Source organism: Sorex fumeus, unplaced genomic scaffold (genome assembly GCF_029834395.1).
Source record: "Sorex fumeus unplaced genomic scaffold, SorFum_2.1 ptg000115l, whole genome shotgun sequence".
NCBI lineage: Eukaryota > Metazoa > Chordata > Mammalia > Eulipotyphla > Soricidae > Sorex > Sorex fumeus.
Window position 1 is genome coordinate 10,202,593 of NW_026606172.1, and position 24,770 is coordinate 10,227,362.

The following is a 24,770-nucleotide window of genomic DNA, read 5'->3' on the forward strand; positions in this document are numbered from 1 at the left end:
GAGTATGTGGGGTGACTCTTCTCCCAAGCATGCTCAGGAAACTAGGTTTCTCTCAGATTGTCAGACAAGCACCTGGAAGTTCAATGTAAGGACTCGCCATGGGCTTTGCAGTGAACGGAACTACAAAAACCACACAGGCAATAATAGTGTGTGGCCAGCTGATGCAGAGGACCTAAAAGATGGCCAATGCATAATTCTATACTATTTCTTTGGCTCCTTGGAAAACACTTTTATAGGAATTATCTGTGAATTCACTAGATGGGCTCTACAGGATGTAATGGTATTCCAGTTACTCAGATAAAGTTGATGACATGGTAGTACTTTCATGTGATTGTGTGTGTATGTGTGTGTGTGTGTGTGAGTCAGTGTGTGTAATGTCAAGTTTAATCTTACATTGTCTTAAATCCTACATTGTCACTCTACCAAATCTATTATTTTGTTTTTCTATGCTATGCAAATTTTGCATGAGAGATGATCTCTTGTCATTTTGGGTGTCTGATTTGAGACCATCTAAAACAGATAACCTGATAATTTGCTTCAATAATATCTATTGATTTTGTAACTTTCATCTTACAATAACCTTAAAGTCAACTTACTTGTAACCTTGTTGTATTTTCATAAGATTTTCACTTGGTTATAACATAAATAGACATAGAGACTTTATAAGAAATAACATTACAGAAGGGTGTTGACATTGGACATTATTTTAACACTCATAGTTTCTACAAATACCAAAAAAATTTAACTAATCAATCAATATGAAAGACTTTTATATCTAGATGCTTTAACATAAGGGTTAAAATTATCCTTGCAAACAAACATAGAAATAAGTTTAAGACATGGTCTAATTGAATGCCTGTGAAAATGTTTCAGAGCTATAGCACTACCTGGCAGTTTTGGTTCAATACTTGGGTTCAATCCCTAACACCAGCAAAAACAAAAATAGAAGATCTACATTAGGTCTAGCTAAGAAAGAAATCTAACTAATATCGCACTGAAAATTTTCAGACTGAAGAAAATTTACTACTCTTAATTTCTAAATAACAGAACTCTTCCATTTCCAGTCCTTTGATTATTTATGTCTATTTATTGTATGAGGTTGGCTCCCTGAAGAACATTTTTTTTTAGACCTTCTCCATTGAGCCTGCAATCTCATCCCTGATTGCATCTAGTAGAATATTGAAGTCTCATCAGAGATGTCAGGAGCACCTTGCTGTTGTTCCTCTCACCAGGAGTTGCTGGAGAAACATGGGCTGCTTGGTACATACAAGAGTCTGGATGTCTTTGGCAGGGATACCCTCTCGCAATTTTTGCAATTCAGCCAGCCAGACCTGGGACAGCAAGGTGAGGAGTTTAGGCATGTAGTCTGACTTTGGGAACTCCTTGTCAACTAAAGTGTAGCATTTGAGCCACGTACCACTCAAAGAAGGGGCTGTTCTTGTGTAGTATGCTACGTCCACTATGATCTGTAAAAGGTCAAGGACCATTTTTCACTGTGGTTTGCTTAGTTTGGTGCCTGCAGGTGACAAGAAGGTTAACTTCCGTAGAACCAGTTTGACACACAGCCCTTTTCTGAACTTGCCAACATGGTGACTTTTAGAGTTCCACCTTGAATTTCTTGTGCATGCTGGTCACTGTCTGAAAGTGCAGCCCAGGGCTCACTCTGCTCTGAGCTCAATGCCCAGCAAAGCCTCAGCAAACCTCTACAGCCAGCAAAGCCTCAGTCTCGTTTGGAGATGAAGCAAACCTCTACAGTGGGATCTCTTTTTATCATGAATATCTTGTTTTGGTCTTGGTGTTGTTTTTTTCCAAGACGTGTTTTAAATTGAAAGTAGAGGTGAACATAAAATGAGTCTGGAAGGGTTTAATATGTGTTAGTATTTTAGTCACTATAGTTTCTGGTTTTCATAAACAGCATTAAAAGATTAATGCAGTATCTGGTACTTATTTTTATTGAGGAAGTAATTTATTGGCATAGTAAAACATACTTTTGGACATTTATATTTGTTAGTAAATAGGAACTTACATAATGTTTGCTAATTTAAAATTTTCTTCTCAAATGCTATGTCTAATATATTAATGTAATTTGTAATATTTTATAATGGTCTAATATGCTAGCATTATGGTTAAAGACTACATTTTGAATGTTGTAATCTAAGTCATGAATAAAAACATTAAGTAAAATTGGGCCAGGTCTCTGCAAAGCATATCTTTTTATGTCTTTTATTTTCACCATGAACTATCAATAATGATGATTAAGGAAAGTCTACTACACACTTATTCAGCAACTAATGATAAACTTAATAGTTAAATAGCACTGTAGCACTGTCCTCCCGTTGTTCATCAATTTGCTTGAGCAGGCCCAACAAGTCTCTTGTGAGACTTGTTGTTATTGTGTTTGGCATATCAAATACGTCACGGGGAGCTTGCCAGGTTTTGCCATGCAGGCAAGATGGTCTCAGTAGCTTGCCGGGCTCTCTGAGAGGGGCGGAGGAATCAAACTCTGGTCGGCTGGTTGGCCGCGTGCAAGGCAAACGCCCTACCCTCTGTGTTATTGCTCCAGCTCCTTAATAGTTTTATTTAAACAGTTTAATGATGAATATTAGATAATCAAAAGTTTTAGTAATCTAAATATTGATTATATCTAAGAAAAATTAATCATTGAAAGTATTAAAATTAATAAACATTATATTTTCTGTAACCACATCATTTAATAAATTTGAGTGCTTCATCTTAAAAATTTCTATGACCAATCTTTTTATAATACTAAAAATGATTGTTAATTTTGATTTATTAGAAACAATATCTACCAGCTTTTTAAATGACTCAAATAATCAGTTTCTACAATTCTAGCACACCCAGTATCTGTACATTTATTTCTAAAAATACATAAATTTATATGCGTATGCATATATATCTGTACTTTTATAAATAATTTTACACTGAGTTTTCACCCCATATTCAATATCTCTTATTTTCTTCTTTTTTTATTTCATTTCTCTCTCATTTATTCTCTTTATTCTATATGTCACATATCAGTTTTATTTGGTAGAGAAAGAAGGAATTTTGTGCCATGTCTGATGAGCTCTCTGCCCAGGAATAGCTACTGGTGGTGTTCTGTGAGACATAGGCATTAACAGTGATTCAAACATGGATCTCAACATGGAACACTAGTACCTACCATGCTATACAATGTCTCCAGTCCTTCAATTGTTATTAAAGTGACAAGTTAAAATAAGCAACCATAAAAAAAAAGTTCTGCCAATATAAGTATTATTTTGCTTATTTTTTTCTAAATTTATTTTTAGATTCGCAATATGAAACAGATTCTTTGCAATTTAAATCTTGAATAGGTTCAACTCTTTTTCTTTGGCTTCAGTTAATTTTTTTCAAAGTATCCTCTATTTTTTAATGTGATTTGGTAAATCACACTTCTTTTATAGTAGTAGTCTGCAAGTGTTAAATTTCCATAATAATGGAAATATTTTAAATTAAATTAAATTAAAAATTTAAGTTTAAATCAAAATAAAATTATTATTTTATTCTCTTTTTGCTTGGAGGTCACACAGAATTCTATGTTCTTACACTAAATATTTTCTATATCACAAAATACCACTACATTTATACGATCATTTATATGATCGTATAAATGTAGGAGCATATATATTCATATATTCCCAAAATTGAAGATTAAATGTGATTATTCTGTTTGACACATGAAAAGATCCCACAATTTAACAAATAAATTTATTATGAAAAAATAATGCTTTATAAAGTATAAAATATCAATTGAAGAATTATTATTGCATTATTATTATTACATCTGTTACATAATTAGACACTACTATGTGGGTGATATAGGTATATAATTTATATAAAGCACAGAGAAAAAATTTAATGATGTTCCTCAGCTCCTATAACATTTAGACATATAACAAGTTATCATGTATATAGAGTTTTCTGAGCCAGAGAGAGTTAGAATAGTGAATAGGACACTTTTCTTGCACAGAGTGCAATTTTCAGTTCCACATATGTTTCCATAATCCCTGCCAGGAGTGATCCCTAAATCCAAAGCCAGGAATAAGCCCTGAACTTCCTGGGTGTTCAAACAAGAAAGCATATATTTCTTTAGGTTTACTAGATGTTATAGGTTTATTTTTCATTTTGACAATGTATTAGAGATCAATTGGTCTGTAATATAATGCAGTTATTTTTAGTTCTGACCAACGTTTAAGTTCTAATTGCCAATGCTTTTTTTTTCTAGATTTTAAAATACTTGTAGGATAACATTGGTTTATCCTTTCTCCCTTTCCACAGGGAGCTTGGGTTTATAGGGTTATACCCATCACAGAGCTCACGAGTCATTACCATTCCTCTGTGCTTATCTGTAACTTCTCTGTGCTCTCCTCACCAACCTGTCTATCACCTTTTCCCGCTAATCATACTCTGTTAACTTGTAAGGTCAGACCTTTCTAAGGATACTGAACTTGTATTGTAAGTTAAATATTGCCTTTCTCCTCTCCTTATGTCTTTTGAATAATTTACTATAAAGCAATGTCCTTTTTGTATAGAAACAGGAAGACAGTTAATAGTATACTTTTGTAACTTGGGAGTTAATTGACTCAGAATAATATTCACTCTTGGACATCTGCTTTTTCAACTTAAGCTTCAGTTGCCCTTAGTTCCTGGCACCCCAAAAGCAGGGTCCCAACAAGGGACTAAATAGACCCAGGTCAAGCTGTGAGCTACCCTGGCATTGAAATGGGCCAGGTCAAAATGCCAAAATATTTAGCTATAAGTTAAGAGCATGGTCATGGACAAATTCTGTCATGACCCAAAAAGTAAAAACGAGATTAGGACTCTGCTAGGGTTAGGAAAGACTAATTTGTCCTGAGCACTGTAGTCTGAGATCTATAGTGAGATGGCCAGGAGAACAATCCTATAAGCTTAATGTATCTCTTACTGTGCCCATCCATAGAAATGATTAATATTATGAATGCATGTTTGTTGGACTAAGGAAAGGAAAAACACACCCATAGATGGAATTTCAGTCTTGGAAGGGCCATCTTACTGAATCAGAATCTGTTCTAGAAGAAGCTTCCCCTGAGGGAAGGACTTTACCTCTGTTGATTGTATGACCAAACCTATGTGTAAGCCCCAACCCCTCATGCGTAGGGATTTAACCAAGGCAGTAAGAGTGAGACAGGGGGATCCAGAAGGAAAATGAAGTAGAAGAAGAGACAGAAGAGGAAGGAGAAGTATGAAGGCGCAGGATCCAAGTGGAGGATGAGGTGGATCAAGGAAGGGGGATTGGGAGGAGGAAGAGAATGAAGATGAGAATAGGATAAACTGCAATTGACACCAACTAGCGTGGCCCTTGTTCCCTCCTTCATCTGACCACTGCCATTGGCCTCCCCAGGGTGGGGGAAGCAGGTCACATCACGTGATGCTGGGAGAACCAGGCTGTCTGCCCAAGATCCAACAGGAGCTCCAGAACGAACGTCAGCTCTTTGAGCTCTCTCTGACCTTGTGTGTGACCTGTTATTTTTAACCTATTTTATTTTCCTACTTTTGCTGTTCCTTTGATGAATGGAATAGTTTTTCACTAAAAAACATTTTAATGTAGCCCACCAACTTTCCCATCATGCCCATCTGCTGTCCTGGTCCCAGTCCTTCCCCATTTCCTTCCCTTTCATTCATCACCCCATATCTCTCCTAGGACCATCTCTTCCCATCACCGCCCTCGTAGCCTCAAGAAGAGCCAGTCCCAACCGCTCTGGGACTGGTGACCTAGTGTGCATGTCCCAGTCCGGATTCTCTCACGGCCCAGCCTCCAGCGCCAGTTATAGCTTTGGTTTTTGTGTGAGATTCCATCAACATCAATGTTGGAGCAGGCTGCAGGCAGCAGGCACCGCGGAAAACCTCCAAGAGCCCCCTGAAGCCAATATATATTGAGCTCCCAAGTCAATAATGTCAGGATGCTGTGGTCTGAAAGACACACTGGCCACCTTGGGAAGTTTGCAAATCCAAAGAACTTAGTCATATAGACCTCATTGTTGAACCACGCCGCTAAGTGCGCGATGATACTGGCTCTGAGTATTGTTGGGAAGATGAAGTGAAATGGTCCATATAGGGTTGCTGAACCATGGGCCTGAGTACATGGCGTTTGATCTTTACATGTTCCAAGAGCTGATATTCAGGCTTCTTGCTACAACTGTTCTCTTTGCCTGGTCCCTATTTACAGTCACTCCTGAATAACTCTGAGGGCTGTTGACTGTTCATCTGTAGGTTCTTTCCCCAATATATGTGTTAGCATCCCACAGCCTGATCATTTATGGATAGACCACCCACACCTTTTGGAGATATGTCTCAAATCTCTTTATTTAACAACAGTGGTCATGAAACCTAAAGACAGCCTCTGTGAAACTATTTTTACTTTTCATCAGGTTATCTTATTACACTAATCCTCCTTCTTTAGCCTATTCCATATATATACATATATATACATATCTATTAAACCAAACCCCCTCACTGTGCTATTTCTCCCCTTCTTTTTTTGGAGGAGACTGGCGATGGAGGAATACTTGCCTGAGCTCAGGGCTTACTCCTGGCTCTGTGTTCAAGGATAACATCTAGTGAGACTTGTGGGACCACATAGGATTCCAGGGATGAATCTTGGGTCATCCTCCTGCAAGTGCCCTATCAGGTATACTATTTCTCTGCCCCCCCCCCCAACTTTTCATTGTGCCCATAAAATTTCTCCTCTTAAGGGCTTAAAGGCTTAAACCCTGAGTCAAGTTTCTCTTTCTTAGATTCTTGTCTGTTTCCCCTTTTGTCCCCCCACTAACTTCTATTTCTTTCTCATGTATCCTTCAACCCTCACCCCCTCCAAATAACCACCACAGTGGAAAGCCTCTCAACATTCAGAACTTTTATTACTAATCTATTCACTTGTATGCATCTATTTATTTCTTAAAAAATATATATCAGAATAAATGAAATGTGTATGGCATTTCAAGTGTTTATCTAAAGCAACCATCTGGTACCTAAAGTGGCACCAACCATTCCAGCTACTTATAGCCATAGAATCGAGAGATGTCCATATCTTTTTCTCTCTAGATAAAAAACTGCACTTGCCCCAAAGAGGTGCATTTGGCAGCGTTCTCACGCTCCCGCTGAGCCTTCCTCTTCATAACCTCATGCTCTGGTCTCTGCTCTTTTGTAATGGGCTTTGACATGACTGGCTTGGGAACACTGGGCTTTCTCCATGGAATTGGTTGTAAATGGAAGTCTTGGAGTAAAAACTGGCTCTGATGTTTGGGTGGAGCCTGGCACTTGGTCCCAGAGACAGAAAGAGGGCCCCGCTGGAGAGAAGTGCTAGCTGTTGTCTTGTAGGGAGCAGGTCTAGAAGTTGCAGGCTGAGAAATAGGCCGGCTAGTAGAGCTCAGCAAAGCTGGTCGAGATGGGTTTGTCGAAATGGGCTGAGCTGGTCTGGCAGGACGTGACAAAGATGCAGTAGCTGGCCGGAATGAATTGGTGGCAGTTGGCTGAGCTGAGTTGGTAGAGCCAGGCCTGGCAGGGTAAGCTGCAGCAGGACGATGTGAAGCCAGAGACTGTGGTTTCCGAGGAACACATCAAGCTTGTGGCTTCTCCATGGTGAGGAAAGGCAAAGGTACCAACTTGACCTTCCCAGGAGGTGGCAGCTCAGACTGGGATGGAGCTGACCATTCTTCAGCACTGCTGCTTGGTTCTGAGCTTTGACCTGAGTTTTCTCAAGACCTTTTCCATGCCATGTAGCACCTGGCCATGGCTTGACAGCTGAGGAGGGCTGGACGTCTTTGGGCTTCTTTGAACTATCCAGGATCCGGGAAGAAGATGATCTAGGCTTTGGATCACTCTTCTTCCCCAGTGCATCAAACACTTGCACAGACTCCAGCATTTGCATGCATAGGCAGCTGCGGGGCTTTTTAAGGGCTTCTTGGCAAAGCTCAGGTTGACTTAACTTGCGTTTCATCCTGGCAACGGCGGGATTCTCTTCTAGGTTCACCTTCTTCCCTGTCTGCTTATTGTCATCAGCTTTCTTAGAGTTTTCTCTGGCCTTTTTTGTCTTCTCCTGCCCATGACTCTTTGTCTTGCTGATCCTGCTGGACGCAGCTTTCTGAGGTTTGCTGTTAGGTTTGGCCATGGTCACAGGACACCTGTCACTGACTGCAGGATTACAAACAATCTGTTTCCCCTAGCAAGCCTTCTGGGTCTTTGGAATGGATTTTGGCTTTGGGTTCTGCCTCAAGAGGCTCAGAGGCCTGGTTTTTGTTCTTCCTTGTTGGGTGGGAGGTCCCCTTAGTGCCACCTGAGTTTTCTTGCCCCTGATTCAGAGTGATGGTATCTGTAGTGTTCATTACCTGTGGATCTATGCATTGATCTAGGTCTTTTAAGCAATCAAAGAGCTGGGGAAGTTGTTTATCTTCCACCCATGTCGTGATGTCTGCAAAAATACCACCAGATTCTATTATACTTTCAAGTGTTCCTGTGTCCTCCAAACGTTGACCATTCTTTTCCTGACCAGTAGTTTCAGTACCAGGCTGTTTCTCTTGGCTGAGAGGATCAATGCAGGCCAGGAGCTGGTGGATATCTGGGATTTCTAAAGGGCACAGTGGAGGATCTTGGTTTTCTATTGGGAACTGGTAGGTATCCATAGACTTTGAAAGCTCAATGTTCATCTCATCCCAATTCTTATCTGTTTGTTCCTGAGTTGGAGCTGGGGGTAGTGCCAGGTTACTTTGTGCTGAATCTATTATGGGAACCTCCTGGAGCTCTGGTGGTGGGTTACTCTCAAGTATTTGAATCCTGCTACTGCAAGCCATGGGTAATTCTGAAGTTGGTGTCAGACAAAATGTCTGATCTGAAGGTTGCAATGCCAGGGAAGTAAGTCTCCATCACCAGGGAATTCATCACTACAAAGGAACCACAGAAGAAATCAGTGCCCTGTAAACTAGATACTCCCCCCACACAACTCGCGGTGCCACAATTGGGCACCTTCCGGCAATGAGCAAGGCATTGTTACTGGCTCTTCTAAGGATCATGGACAAGGCCTTGAGCTAGAAGATTGGAGGCAACTGTTGTAGTTCTTACTGTTGGTCATGTGGTGCCGTTGTTTTCTTTGTTTGAGTTTGAAAGAGTTTGAAAGAGTTTCTGTGTAAACTGTACTTAAAACAGAAGAATAGCACAGTCGGTAAAGCACTTGTCCTGTGCACAGCTGACCTTAGTTTGATACTCAGCATCACATTAGAGCTCCTAAGCACCTTCCAAAGTGAACCCTGTGCACACAGCGAGGTGCAAGCCCTGAGCACTGCAGTCTGTGACCCACATTCTGCCTCCCTCAAACTAAAGATTTTTTTTCAACCGAGAGATTCGAAAACTATTAAATGCTATACGAAACTTAGCATAATATAGTCAATTTTTTCACTTTCCTGAAAAAAAATACCCTGGAAGTTCATATCATAGAATTAAAGAAGGAATAAACCACCACTTCATCATGAATTCTGTGCTCAAGTAGAGATACTAGTTTTGATACCTTTGAACAGGATCTCTGAGTATATTGTGTATTCATAATCTTGTACATTAAAGTAAGGGGAAGTTAAAGTGGTATCATCACAATAAGAGTTCTTAAATGTCTTCAGAAATCACAAAAACAATAAATTAAGAAATTATTTCGTTAATAATTATTAACTAAATAATAATTTAATTATTAACTAAATAATAATTAATGGCACTTATTGTTACCATGATAATACTGGCGGACTGTTCAACTATGAAAATGTGGCATTCCTTGTTATGCTACTGAAGTTTTCTTATATGTAACCTAGATGGTCTGTATACAATCATACGTTCCAATCTGCTTTAGAAGCTCTGATGTCGAGTGTGAAAATAAAGTGCTATAAAGTGAGTGAGGGTAGTTTAAACTTAAACTGACTTTATTTAACTTAAGGTTTCATAAATTTAAAAATCTCAGTGTAAGTAAGTAAGTAAGTAAAGGCCCTCCTGTTGATCGTCGATTTGCTCGAGCGGGCCCAGTAACGTCTCCATTGGAGACTTTGTTGTTACTGTGTTTGGCATATCGAATACTCTCGGTAGCTTGCCGGGCTCTCCAAGAGGGGCGGAGGAATCGAACTCCGGTCGGCCATGTTGGCCGCTTGTAAGGCGAACGCCCTACCCGCTGTGCTATCGCTCCAGTGTATTTAACAGAAATGTCATCTGCCTATGGGCAGTTTCGCACTTACAGATTTGACCCCAAGTTTTGAATGCCAGATTTCCCTTCTCTCCAGCTTACTCACCTTGATAACTCGATTCTGTGTTGGGTGGAGAGACACATAGTAGATTCCAGAGGTGGAGGCTGGTGGTTGGTTCATTGGGGGCTGCACATCCTTTAGAACCATAACAATTTCTGGAGATGCATTGCTGTAACCTTGGAGGGCAGAGTACCTACCACCTTTGTATGTCATAGAGGCATTGGATTGCATGCCCGGACCAGGTTCTACAGAAAAGAGAAGTCCCTGAATGCCCTGATGATAGTAAACCACCTGGCTTCCTTCCTAGTAGGGAAGTGACAGGGTATAACTCTGATTTGGAACCTGAGATTGTGTCCTTTCAACAAGACTGGCAGAAAGTGATGGGTACAGAGACACCATGTGGTTGGTATCTAAGGTTTTCTCATAGCAAACTGCCATAGACATGGAAGAGACATTGGTATCTTGGTCAAGGAGAATCACAGTAAAGTCTCGCATGTAAGACTTCTTTTCAGTACTTCCTGCAATATTCCACTCCAAAACACTTGGGTAAGAAGCAGACAACATGGATAGCTGGCTCTGGTCAGACACTCCAGACAGCATTGTTGTGCTAGAATGTTGGTCAAGATAGACACTACCCATGAGTGGTTGGAAAGAGATGCCAGAATCTGAGGGCAAGAGCCAAGCAGCTGGAGTAGATATGCTGGAGTAGTTGCAGCCACTACCTGTTAGGGAAGCTGCATTGTTCACCACTGGAAGGGGAAGCTGCAGAGAATGTGCAGTTCCCAATACAGATGGATTTTGAATATTTTCTGTAAGGAACAAGAGGGTGATGAAAAAAATCTGTGAGACTGATAATCTCTGACAACTTTTTGTTTTCTTTTTGGGTCACACCCACATGGATTTGTTGCTTACAGCTAGTTTCTCCTTATCCTAGCTCTACCCGTAGCTTGCTCTCCTGTTGAACTTGACGTTATTTCCTAGAACAGAAGCATTTTAAAACTAGGAAGTCCTAAGAGAATGACTAACATGTTATTGGAGAAGAAAGAAACCTGAGGCCCAGAGATGGCATAGAGCGTGAGCGGCTGCCGTCCCCTCTCCGGTAGTCACGCGGCGCTCCTCTCCTCTCAAACCCAGGTCAGACCTGCCCCCGGTGTGTGGCCCCAGGACTTCCATCTCTCCCTTCGGGACCTCAGGCATCCCGGCAGACGCCTGGAGAAACGCAGCCGTGAGCGGCTGCCGTCCCCGTCCCCTCTCCGGTAGTCACGCGGCGCTCCTCTCCTCTCAAACCCAGGTCAGACCTGTCCCCGGTGTGTGGCCCCGGGACTTCCATCTCTCCCTTCGGGACCACAGGCATCCCGGCAGACGCCTGGAGAAACGCAGCCGTGAGCGGCTGCCGTCCCCTCTTCACTACTCATGCCGCGCTCATGTCATCTCAAACCCAGTTTTCCGTAGAGGTGTGGCCTCTTCAGAAGTGGGCGTGGCTTCAGAGTGGGCGTGGCTTCAGAGTGAGCATGGCCTACTTTCCGGCAGGCGGCCGCTTACACGGCCGCAGGGTGTTTACTAATTCAAAGGAACCTAGTTCCCAAGGAATTTGGTCCCCAACTTACTCAGCAATATGAAGAAACAAAGAAAATCCCCACCTCAAGCGGAGGAGAACAAAAACAATCCAGAACATTCTGTCGATACAGCTCACCTAAGGGATCTCTCTGACACAGAATTCAGATATGAAGTCATCAAGATGTTCAATCAACTCAATGAAACGGTCAGACAGACAGCCAGTAACACCACAGAAAAAATCGACAAATTACGCGAAGAAATGAGAGCAGAAATGTCACGATTAAAAGACTCCATAGATGAAATGAGAAACTCAGTTTCTTCTCTTAAAAATAGAATGACCGCAGCTGAAGAGAGAATCAGTGAGCTGGAAGATCAGCTGTAACAAACCAACACGCAACAACAAACAGTGGCAAGGGACCTCAAAATGGCTCTACAGAGAATCAGAGTCCTAGCAGATGATTCCAAGAGGAACAATATTAGAATCATGGGACTACCTGAACCTCAGGGAAACAATCCCAACGAAAAAAACACCGTCAAACAAATCATTGCTGAAAAATTCCCAGAGCTCTGCAATGCAGCCATTCAGGTTCAAGAAGCCCGAAGGGTGCCAGCTAAAAGAGACCCCAACAAAAACACTCCAAGGCATATCATAGTTAGAATGATTGATGCTGCCAATAGAGACACAATACTGCAAGCAGCAAGGGCAAAGAAGGAAATCACATACAAAGGAGCACCCCTTAGATTCACAGCAGACTTATCAGAGGAAACCCTGCAAGCCCGAAGGCAGTGGCAAGATATAGTCAAAAAACTCACGGAAATGAATGCTTCCCCAAGAATACTCTATCCAGCTAAACTCTCCCTCAAAATCGAAGGAACAGTACACTATTTTCTAGATAAACAGCAGCTCAGGAACTTCATAGACTCAAAACCAAACCTAAAGCAAGGCCTAAAGGGGCTACTATAAGAAAAGACAAACCTTACAACCACAACACACCCTACAGAAAATGACACAAAACCCCATAACCATACTCTCTCTCAATGTCAATGGTCTAAATTCACCATTGAAGAGACACAGAGTGGAAAAATGGATACAGAGACAGAACCCAACATTCTGCTGCCTACAAGAAACTCATCTCAACAGCCAGAACAAACACAGACTCAAAGTCAAAGGATGGAAAACAATCCTGCAAGCAAACAGCCCCTTCAAAAAAGCTGGGGTGGCCATACTAGTATCCGACAACATTAATTTCACATTGAAAAAGATTAGAAGGGACAGGGAAGGCTATTTTCTCTTCATCAAGGGATACATACAGCAGGAAGAAATCACACTCTTAAATGTATACGCACCTAATGAGGGAACAGCTAAATATCTAAAACAACTGCTAACAGATTTTAAGGAGGACATCGCTACCAACACAATAGTACTTGGAGACTTCAACATCGCCTTATCAACTCTGGATAGATCAACAAGAACAAAACCCAGCAAGAAATTATTGGCTTTGAAAGAAGAAATAGAAGAGAAAGGGCTTATGGACTTATACAGGGCTTTACACCCCAAAAAGAAAGAATACACATTCTTCTCCAGTGTGCACGGAACATTTTCCAAAGTAGACCATGTCTTAGGACACAACACATACCTCAACAGAATCAGGAAGATAGAAATAGTATCAGCCATCTTTTCAGACCGTGACGCACTGAGGATAGAAGTGAATCACACACTGACACGGAGAACAAAATCAAACACCTGGAAATTAAACAACTCGATGCTGAACAATGAGTGGGTCAAGAACGAAGTCAAGGATGAAATCAAAAGATACCTGGAAACAAATGAGAATGAAGACACAAACTACCAGAACTTATGGGATGCAGCAAAAGCTGTATTAAGGGGAAAATTTATAGCTCTGCAAGCATATCTTAGGACTGTAGAAACGATGCATATAAACAACTTGACCTCACAGCTCAAGACCTTAGAAAAGGATCAACAGAAAGAGCCTAAATCAGGCAGAAGGAAAGAGATCGTAAAACTTAGAGCAGAAATCAACGACATGGAAAACAAAGAAACAATCCGAAAGATCAATAAAACCAAGAGCTGGTTCTTCGAGAAAATAAATAAGATAGATAAACCACTAACAACACTTGCAAAGAAACAGAGAGAGAGAGCCTTAATAAATCAAATCAGAAATAAGAATGGGGATATCACAACAGAAACTAAAGAAATTCAAGAGATCATCAGAGACTACTTTGGAAGTCTGTATGCCATGAAACAAGAGAATCTAGAAGAAATGGATAAATTTCTGGATTCCTATCATCTCCCAAAGCTGAAGCAAGAAGATATAGAGTACCTGAATAGACCTATTCACATCAAGGAAATTGAAACTGTAATCAAAAGTCTTCCCAAAAACAAAAGCCCAGGTCCAGATGGATTTACTAGCGAATTTTTCCAAACATTTAGAGAGGACCTATTGCCAGTTCTTCTCAAGCTTTTCCAGGAAATTGAAAAAACGGAAACTCTCCCAAACAGTTTCTATGAAGCCCATATCTCTCTAATACCAAAAGGAAACAAAGACACCACAAGAAAAGAAAACTACAGGCCAATATCCCTGATGAACACGGATGCGAAGATTCTCAACAAAATACTAGCCAATAGAATTCAACAACTCATCAAAAAGATCATACATCATGACCAAGTAGGATTCATCCCAGGGATGCAAGGATGGTTCAACATTCGGAAATCAATCAACGTAATCCATCATATCAACAAAAGAAAAGATAAAAATCATATGATCATATCAATAGATGCAGAAAAAGCATTTGACAAGATCCAGCACCCATTCATGATGAAAACCCTTGCCAAAATGGGGATAGAGGGTACTTTCCTCAATATAGTTAAAGCCATCTACCACAAACCTACAGCAAACATCATCCTCAATGGGGAAAAACTGAGAGCCTTCCCCCTAAGGTCAGGGACGAGACAAGGATGCCCACTCTCTCCACTGCTGTTCAATATAGTACTGGAAGTACTTGCAATAGGGATTAGGCAAGAAAAAGATATTAAGGGCATCCAGATAGGGAAAGAAGAAATTAAGCTCTCACTATTCGCAGATGACATGATACTATACTTAGAGAACCCTAAAACCTCTACCAAGAAACTCCTAGAAACAATAGGCTTGTATAGTAAAGTGGCAGGCTATAAAATCAATACCCAAAAATCCATGGCTTTCCTATACGCAAACAGTGAGAGAGAAGAAAGTGACATGAAGAAAACAATTCCATTCACAATTGTGCCCCAGAAAATCAAGTACCTAGGAATCGCCTTAACTAAGGAAGTAAAGGATCTGTACAAAGAAAACTACAAAACGCTACTTCGGGAAATAAAAGAGGACACGAGGAAATGGAAAAATATCCCCTGTTCATGGATGGGGAAAATCAACATTGTCAAAATAGCAATACTTCCCAAGGCACTGTACAAATTCAATGCAATCCCTATAAGGATACCCACGACATTCTTCAAAGAAATGGAGCAAACACTCCTGAAATTTATATGGAACAATAAGCCCCCACGAATAGCTAAAGCAATTCTTGGGAAAAAGAAAATGGGAGGAATCAACCTACCTAACTTCAAGCTCTACTACAAAGCAGTAATAATCAAAACAGCATGGTACTGGAACAAAAGCAGAGCTGCAGACCAATGGAATAGAGTTGAATATACTGACATCTCCTCCCAAACATATAATCATCTAATCTTCGATAAGGGGGCAAGAAAAGTGAAATGGAGCAGGGAAAGCCTCTTTAATAAATTGTGCTGGCAAAACTGGACGGCTACATGCAAAAAAGTGGGCTCAGATCTCTGCCTAACGCCATGCACAAAAGTAAGATCGAAATGGATTTATGACCTCAACATCAGACCGGAATCCATAATGTTTATTGAAGACAAAGTTGGCAAAACTCTCCACGATATTGAAGTTAGTGGTGTCTTCAAAGACGTCACGCCACTGGCCGAGCAAGTGAAAACAGAGATAGACAAATGGGACTATCTTAAACTAAGAAGCTTCTGCACCTCAAAAGAAACAGTGACCAAAATACAAAGACAGCCTACAGAATGGGAAAGAATATTCACCAAATACACATCCGACAAGGGGTTGATTTCAAGGATATACAAGGTACTGGTTAAACTACACAAGAAGAAATCACCCAACCCCATCAAAAAATGGGGCGAGGAAATGAATAGAAACTTTCGCAAAGAAGAAATCCGAATGGCAAAAAGGCACATGAGAAAATGCTCTACATCACTAATCATCAGAGAGATGCAGATCAAAACAACAATGAGATATCATTTCACACCACAGAGACTGGCCCACATCCACAAGAACAAAAGCAACAGGTGCTGGCGCGGATGTGGCGAGAAAGGGACCTTCCTTCACTGCTGGTGGGAATGCAGGCTGGTCCAACCCTTTTGGAAAACAGTATGGACGATTCTCAAAAAATTAGAATTCGATCTCCCATTTGACCCAGCTATAGCACTCCTGGGAATATATCCCAGAGAGGCAAAAATGTATAGTCGAAGTGACATCTGCAATTGTTTTTTCATTGCAGCACTCTTTACAATAGCCAAAATCTGGAAAAAACCTGAGTGCCCGAGAACAGATGACTGGTTAAAGAAGCTTTGGTACATTTACACAATGGAGTGCTATGTAGCTGTTAGAAAAGATGAAGTTATGAAATTTACATACAAGTGGTACTACATGGAAAGTATCATGTTAAGCGAAATGAGTCAGAAAGAGCGGGATAGACACAGAAAGATTGCATTCATCTGGGGAACATAAAGCAACAAAACGGGATACTAACACCCAGGAAGGGCTCAGATTAGTACCAGGAATTTAGCTCCATGACTTGAAGGCCAGCCACATGTGCTAGGTGAGAAGGAAGCTCAGATAGAGAAGAGAGCACCAAATAAAGGGTGTTGTGAAGACCCTCCCAGGGTGGGAGAGACATGCTAAAAGTGGTCTATAGACCAAACATGACTGCCACTCAATGCCTCTCTGGCAAAACACAGTACCCAAAAGAAGAGAGAGAAAACAGGGAGGAATGTCCTGCCACAGCGGCAGGGTGGGACGGGGGGGTGGGGGGGAGGATGGAGGGTGGGAGGGATGCTAGGTCCCGTGGTGGGGGAGGATGGGCACTGGTGGAGGGATGGGTACTTGATCATTGTATAACTGAAACCCAAGCACAAAAATTTATAAGTCTATAAGTGTACTTCATGGTGTTTCACTAATAAAAAAAAATGATAAAAAAAACCCACAGAGATGGCATAGAGACTTGCTCAAGCTTTCCCATTATTTTTATAGGTATTGGGGTGGGGTGGAGTTTGGACCAATACGCGGCAGTGATCTAGGGCTATCACTGGCTTTGTACTCTGGAGTGACCCCTTGTAGTGCTCAGGAGACTGGATGCAGTGACAGAGATCCAACTGGATTGGCTGCCTACAAGGTAAATGCCTTATCCCCTCCTGTACTATCTCGCTGTCTCTTATGTATTACCAGGTTACAGAACCTAAGCATGTGGATTTTCTTGCTAGGACTCTGCCTTGATCACTACAATGTCAGAAACTAGGAGAAAGATGCTTTCCATTAATATAGGCATGTGGGGTCGTTACAACTATTACCCTTGTAATCTTCAGGTTTGTCTTTTGCTTTTGCAGTTCCTATCTATTACCTATGGCTCACATATAACTCAAACTACTTGATGAATTGAAAGTTCACTACCGTACCCTGGTTTCTGATCCCCCCTCAAAATTGAGTACTTTAGTTTTTCTCAAGATGTGCTTTTGGAAGGAAGACCGTTGTTTAAATTCTGAGTCTCAAGTTGCTCTCCTGCAAAGGAGTTACTTACAACTCTAATTGAGAATAATGCGCATACAGAAATAAAATTTGTCTACTTCACGTGATTTACATGGGAGGAAGTATAGAGATAAAGAAAAAAATCATGAAAAATATGTATCACGGAACTGAAAAAGAAGTATTTAGATATTAATGAAATCTGGGCTATATGGCAAGCAGCAGAGTAGAGTAACGGATTGACATCAGACCCAAGAGTAAGCCCTGACCAACAGTGAATGTTGTCCCCAAACCCAACAAAGAAAACAGTACAATAAGTTTATTAAGAAATTGTGTCATGTATATGATATGAAGATGGTATTCTATTTTAGCAAAAACTACTAGCCAAAAAATGGAATAGAAGGTGATTGAGTATATAGCTTACCAGTCCATAAAACAGAAGATTTACCAGTAACTTACATAACAAGCAGAAAATATAATACTTGTGATTGCATTTGGTAGCCAGTATATGTTTTAAGGGCTGGAGCGATAGCACAGTGGTACAGCGTTTGCCTTGCACGCAGCCAACATGGCCGACCTGAGTTCGACTCCTCCACCCCTCTCGGAGAGCCCGGCAAGCTACCGAGAGTATTCGATATGCCAAACACAGTAACAACAAAGTCTCCAATGGAGACGTTACTGGGCCCGCTCAAGCAAAATCAATGAACAACGGGAGGACTGTGACTGTGATATGTTTTAAAGGAGGATAAAGCAGAAATAAATATTATAATTACAAGGAAATGACATTATTATTCTCATTCATACCTCTGAATATTAGCCATGAAACACAGTTACAGTCACAGTCACAGTCCTCCCACTGTTCATCGATTTGCTCGAGCGGGGCCAGTAACGTCTCCATTGGAGACTTTGTTGTTACTGTGTTTGGCATATCGAATACATCATGGGTAGCTTGCCAGCCTCTGCCATGCGGGCCAGATACTCTTGGTAGCTTGCCGGGCTCTCTGAGAGGGGCAGAGGAATCGAACTCGGGTTGGCCATGTTGGCTGTGTGCCAGGCAAATGCCCTACTGCTGTGCCATCAAACAACAGGTATTAAATAGAGCATACAATTTCAGTAAATCACACAAGAAGCAGAAAAGACCATTTGAAAAATGGTCACAAAAATTTCATATTTATTTTTAAAACCTAGATGAGAAGTATTTTATCAATCAGGAAAATGTCATTCCCAAAGTTTCAGAAACAGTCACCAAAATCCAATTGAAATATTTTTAATGTAGGAAAACTCAAGACTCCACAAAACTGAAATCAATGTGTACTTAGACAACTGAGACTTGACTTTTCTATTTCTTCTTAGGATCTGAAAGCAGATATTGACTGCTATCAAAATGCTGTCATGTTAGGAAGAAAGTACTTTTTTTTTTCCTTTTTGGTCACACCCAGCATTGCACAGGAGTTATTCTTGACTCATGCACTCAGGAATCACTCCTGGTGGTGTTCAGGGAACCATACAGGATGCTGGGAATAGAACCCGGGTCAGCCGTAGGCCTACCCGCGTGCAAGGCAAACACCCAACCTATTGCTCCAGCCCAGAAAGAAACTCTTTGTGAAGATGACAAGTTGCCTTATCCTGGACCCTACTTACCACACAAAAGAATCAATTCTCCTGGTTCAAGTTGGAAGATATCAGTTCTTTATTTAACAGGCAGAGCATACATGTACCTGACAAACTAGAATGTAATAAAAACATTGAAGATGATGTATCTTCCATTCCCATAGGTAACCAGTATTAGTTATTTATAGGAAGTATCATTTCTAAAACATGTTTACATTCAAAACCGGCAAGTGCCATCTGTGTTCTAGAGACAGTAAGAAAAGAAACCACAACCATGGTTTTCTGATAGGCTGTTTTTCCTACTGGTACTCTACTCGAGACATAGTATGTTTTCTACTCCTAAAATTTATTAAAGTCAACTTCTTTGACTTGCTCTCAGCATAGTTAACTCTATTCTTTCTGTTTGGATTTGAACTATTTGGTTCTCTCCAACATTCTATCTCAAACTGTTTCTCCTTCTTTGATAATTTCCCTCCATAATCTTTATTTCTTATTATCTTCTCCCTCATATCATCTTCTACTTCTTGTCTTCTGTCGGTCAAAGCTTGTTGAAAATTACCCTAAACTTCCTTACCTTTGATGACTAGCCCCACTACCACTCAGCACTCCACACCTTCCCCACAATCCAGTTTTTCTTGTCATCGAGTTTAGATAGAAAACTCAAAAGACACATGATAATGACTTTTGAATAGCACTAAATTTAAAATACTAAATATAAATACAAGTGGAGAGACCGCTGCAGATAAAACATCCTTGTATATATTAGGTTTTCTACCAAAACTACATTTTCTGTTTCTGTCAAAATATTGTCTCTGATTTACATTTTTCATGGATATCATGTAGAAATCACGATTAAAAGGAAAAAGAAACACAGAGAGTGAACACTCATATATAAACATGTATTTGAGCTTGTAAGTATGTATCAACTATAATGTAATCAATGAAGAAAAACACTTTGTATGAGAAAGGAAGTCAATGTCTAAAATCACACAGCAAATGTGAACATCAAGTTAAAATAAGGCTAACCATATTCTAGTTGAATACTTTCCTCTTTTATTACATGCTGCTTTTCCTTAACTACCAAGTTTAGGCATAAGAAATCTAATGAAAAGCTTTGAAAAATATTATTCCTTACCTGACATGATCAGACAAGAGGAAATATCAAGGAAAGGGAAGTGAGAAGAGGAGATGATATGAGAGTACATCTGAACACTGAAGCGGAAGTCCACAAGTGTCCAGTACAAATGACTGATCACTGGTGATTGGTCATTGGTCACTGGTCACTTGTGATAACCCAAACTTGTTTACAAACAACTGCATGGGAGCCCCAAGATTCTACCAGGGGCTGGTAGGTTTGGTGAGAGAATGATATCACAAAGCAGGCAGTTGAAAGGTAGAGGCTAGCCAATAGGGAGGTCAGATTTCCAAGAAGAAGACTGGATTCGATAGACTGAGAGGTAGACATAAGCAGGCTAGTGAGATGGAATCTTACAAGACAGTTATAACAGTTTGACCTTCCTCCGACTCTTAGGTTAGGGAAATGCTCCTATTATACTGATGAGCTTACATATTTTATTAATAAATCAACAGTTACTACGTAATACTTTATATTACCTAGTTAACCAATAACATTAAGTTACTACTAGTGTATTTTTTATAATGTTTCATAATATTAAATTATATGTTAATGCTTTGCAATATACATTATTACTTACTTTAGGGTTAGGAAATGATGGATTATTATGAGAAATCTTCCCCTAACAAAACCCCTAAGTTTAGCGTGTTCTGCTAGCAACATGCACCCAGAAAAGAATAATAGGCAAGGATAGAATAGATGACAAAGTATCTGTCAGCTGTAGACTTGTGCCAGGCAAAAATAGACTAATACTTTTTAGGGTCTTTTAGATTTAGGGGACAATATAGCCAAAAATAGAATAAACAACTTTCACAATCTTTTATTTATTTATTTATTTATTTTGATTTTGGGTCTTCATCTAGCCATGCTCAGGGTTTGCTCCTCACTCCACACTCAGGAATCACTCCTGGAGGAGCTTGGTAGACTGGGTGCAAGAGAGGTACCTGCCCACTGCATTTTCTCTCCTGCACAAACAACTTGATGTTTTACAGATGCCTACTGATAATCTGCGAACTACACTAGCCTCTGCTCTCCATGTCCCTGTGGCATGTGTATATACATCCTAACTGTCCTCGATGTCTCTGTCAACTCCAACAATGGCTCACCTGTTGGCATTTGCTGGGGTTGAGGGAGCAATATTGCATTATATTGACCTGCCATGAGACCAATGATGGCTACACGGGTGACTCCAAAGCTTGGCCAATCCGCGTGTTTGTCAACTTCTCTGTTTGTCTCATTCTCTGTGACTGATCGCTGCTGAATGGAGGTTGAAAGTGATAATTGAATTTGGCAAATGAGAAACAATTTAGACATATTATAACCGATTATTGTGATCAACAAATTATGCCATCTATTAGAAAATTCCAAGTAGTGTGGGATAATTGGGGACCTATAAAAAGAATCAGAAAGAACACAAGAAATACTTAAAGGCAGTTATAATTTAAAATAGTATCGTCATATGGATCAAAGTGATAATCCAGTGGGAAATGCACTTGCCTTGCACATGGTGGACCTGGATTCAATCCCTGCCATCCCAATATGTATGGTTCATTGAACCCTTGAGGATTGTCTTCATACATGGCAAGCACCCTACTCACTGTACTATCAATCCTGATAGCCCAGGAAGTGTGTGTGTGTGTGTGTGTGTGCGTGTGTGTGTGTGTGTGTGTGTGTGTGTAGAGAGAGAAGTTTTGGGCCAGCCCCAGTGATACTCAGGTACTCCTGTCTCTGTGCTCAGGAGTGACTCCTGGTGGTGCTCATGGGACCATATGTGGTGCTGGAGATAGAACCAGGGTCAGTCACATGGAATATTAATATATCAACCCCTACATTATTGCTCAGTGCTGGAGCAGAAATATATTTTAGAAGTGAAAAAAAGATGAGCCAGTAGGAGACAGTGCAAAGACAGAATCAGGAACTTTGCTGAGGAAGGATCACCCAAGAGACTGGGGACTGATTTCATACGACAACTGCAGTGATGAGCAGAGACAGAGACAGATCCTCAAAGAGTAACCAATTTTCTATGTGTAGTTTTTTAAATAGAAAATATTTGCTGATCCCTGATTAGCAAATGGAAGAAAGAAAGGAAGACTGAGAGGAAGAAAGAGAGAAAGAAAGAAGGAAAGAAAGAAAGAAAGAGAGAGAGGAGAAAGAGAGAAAGAGAGAAAGAGAGAAAGAAAGAAAGAAAGAAAGAAAGAAAGAAAGAAAGAAAGAAAGAAAGAAAGAAAGAAAGAAAGAAAGAGGAAGGAAGGAAGGAAGGAAGGAAGGAAGGAAGGAAGGAAGGAAGGAAGGAAGGAAGGAAGAAGAAAGGCATATGTAAGGAAGGAAAGAGGGAAGGAAGGAAGGAAGGAAGGAAGGAAGGAAGGAAGGAAGGAAGGAAGGAAGGAAGGAAGGTCCATTGGACCTCACCCATCCGCCCTCTGGGATGACCTGAATAAAAGAGGCTGGCATGGGATCTAGGGGCATGTCTATGGTGTATTGTTCTGTGCTCTCTTCTGAGAGATTTATTGTTGACTCTCTGGATCACAGCCATTGATGACATTATATGGTGCCAAGGTGGTTTGTGGGTGTGACTGCCAAGCTGCCGGAAAGAGAGGAAGTTGGGGAGTGGTCACCCATTCTCTGATTTCATTGAGCCTGGAGTTTTCAGTCAGAAGTCCCACATGCCTGAGTTTTTCTGCAGATTCGCGCATAGATGAGGCTTGTCCACACATGCGGATTGCGGCCATGATCATGACTTTCAAGTTCTGGAGGATTTTGGCTGCTGGGGCTAGCTCCACTGGGGCAGAAAAGGGATAGGACTCTAAATAGATTTTGAATAACTTTTATCTTTATTTTCTTATCTTTCCTTTTTTTGAGAGTTTTCTTGATTAAATCTTTATATTTTTTAAAATTTTATTTTATTGAATAATCAGTGTCTCCTACCCTGTGCCTGACTGTCCTCACGAGGGCCTGACAGCTGAAGACCTTCGGGACCCAGCCAAAGCCATGATGAGACCACTCTCCACATGCTTGGATGAGCCTCATGCATAAAGGAACCAGCAGAGGAACCCAGGTGTGCGGAACCCGGGGCTGAGATCTCCAAGCCTGCATGGTTTGGGACTAGGCCTTCCAGTAGCTAGACAGTTATACCCACCAACTGCCGTGTAACCCCAACAATGGCCAGGATCCAGAGATTATCACACCAAGCTCCCAGAAGAGAATAAAGCAGAGTCTCCTACCCCTCACTAGGGCCTGACAGCTGAAGACCTCCGGGACCCAGCCAAAGCCATGCTGAGACCACTCTCCACATGCTTGGATGAGCCTCACACATAAAGGAACCTGCAGAGGAACCCAGGTACCGGCAGAAGAACAAAGGCGTGCGGGTCCCAGGGCTGAGATCTCCAAGCCTGCTCAGATCAGGGCTGAGCATCCTCCACCCAGATCCTCCATCTTCCAGTAGGCAGGGGTCACACCCACAAACTGCCCCCCCGCCCCGCCCTCCTGTTGCCAGCGCTGTGTAATCCCATCAACAGCCAAGACCCAGAGACTATAAAACCCAGCTCCCAGAATGACATCTTATTATCTCATTCTTACTTTGGACAACCTGGCAAGCTACCTAATGTAACCTGCCCACATGGCAGAGTCTGGCAAACTCCCCGTGGCGTACACAATATGCCAAATACCAGGAACAATGATGGGTCTCATTCTGCTAAACCTGAAAGAGCCTTAAATATGGCACTTTTTAAAATCTCAGGGCTAGGACGAAAGAGACATTACCGGTGCCTGCTTGAGGCAATCGACGAACAACAGGATGATCGTGATCATGATTTATAACATTATGTCACCTGAAACATATTAATGATGGTGGGTAGTAATGAAAACAGAGTAGGAACAAAACAGAATGTTTTTTGAGCTAATAATAACTAAAAAAGTCTTAAGAACTGGCATATGGCTCAAATGTACATTTTTGTTGTCCCTGCATTGGATAAATACCCAGCAATATATGGTGAAGCCACGGGACTTGGCATCACCAGGTGATTGAAATAGTACAAAACCATTGTGATTTTCCAGCACAAAATAAACTTCAAAAATAAATAACTTTCTAATGCTAGAGCAAGAATATAAGTTGCATGTGATCCATAAGAAGACCAGAAGAAGCACAAACATAGGTTGATTTAACAGACATGTGGCATATAGAATAAATGGATGTGTAAATGCAGTGTGTGAAAGGGCAAATAACATGATCATCCTTGACCCCAGAGCATTGAATGGAGAAAGACAAAAGGGAAAAAAAGGAATAGATGGGAAGTAATGGGGAACAGGAGTCATGAAGAAACAAGTACGTGAGTAGTGTAAAGGAAT

At 40.9% G+C, this 24,770-nt stretch overlaps 1 pseudogene; it reads right to left on the reverse strand.

Moving 5' to 3' along the window:
- Positions 1-7,082: 7,082 nt before the first annotated feature.
- LOC130043172 (uncharacterized protein C2orf78-like) lies at positions 7,083-23,155 on the reverse strand (annotated as a pseudogene).
- Positions 23,156-24,770: the final 1,615 nt, after the last annotated feature.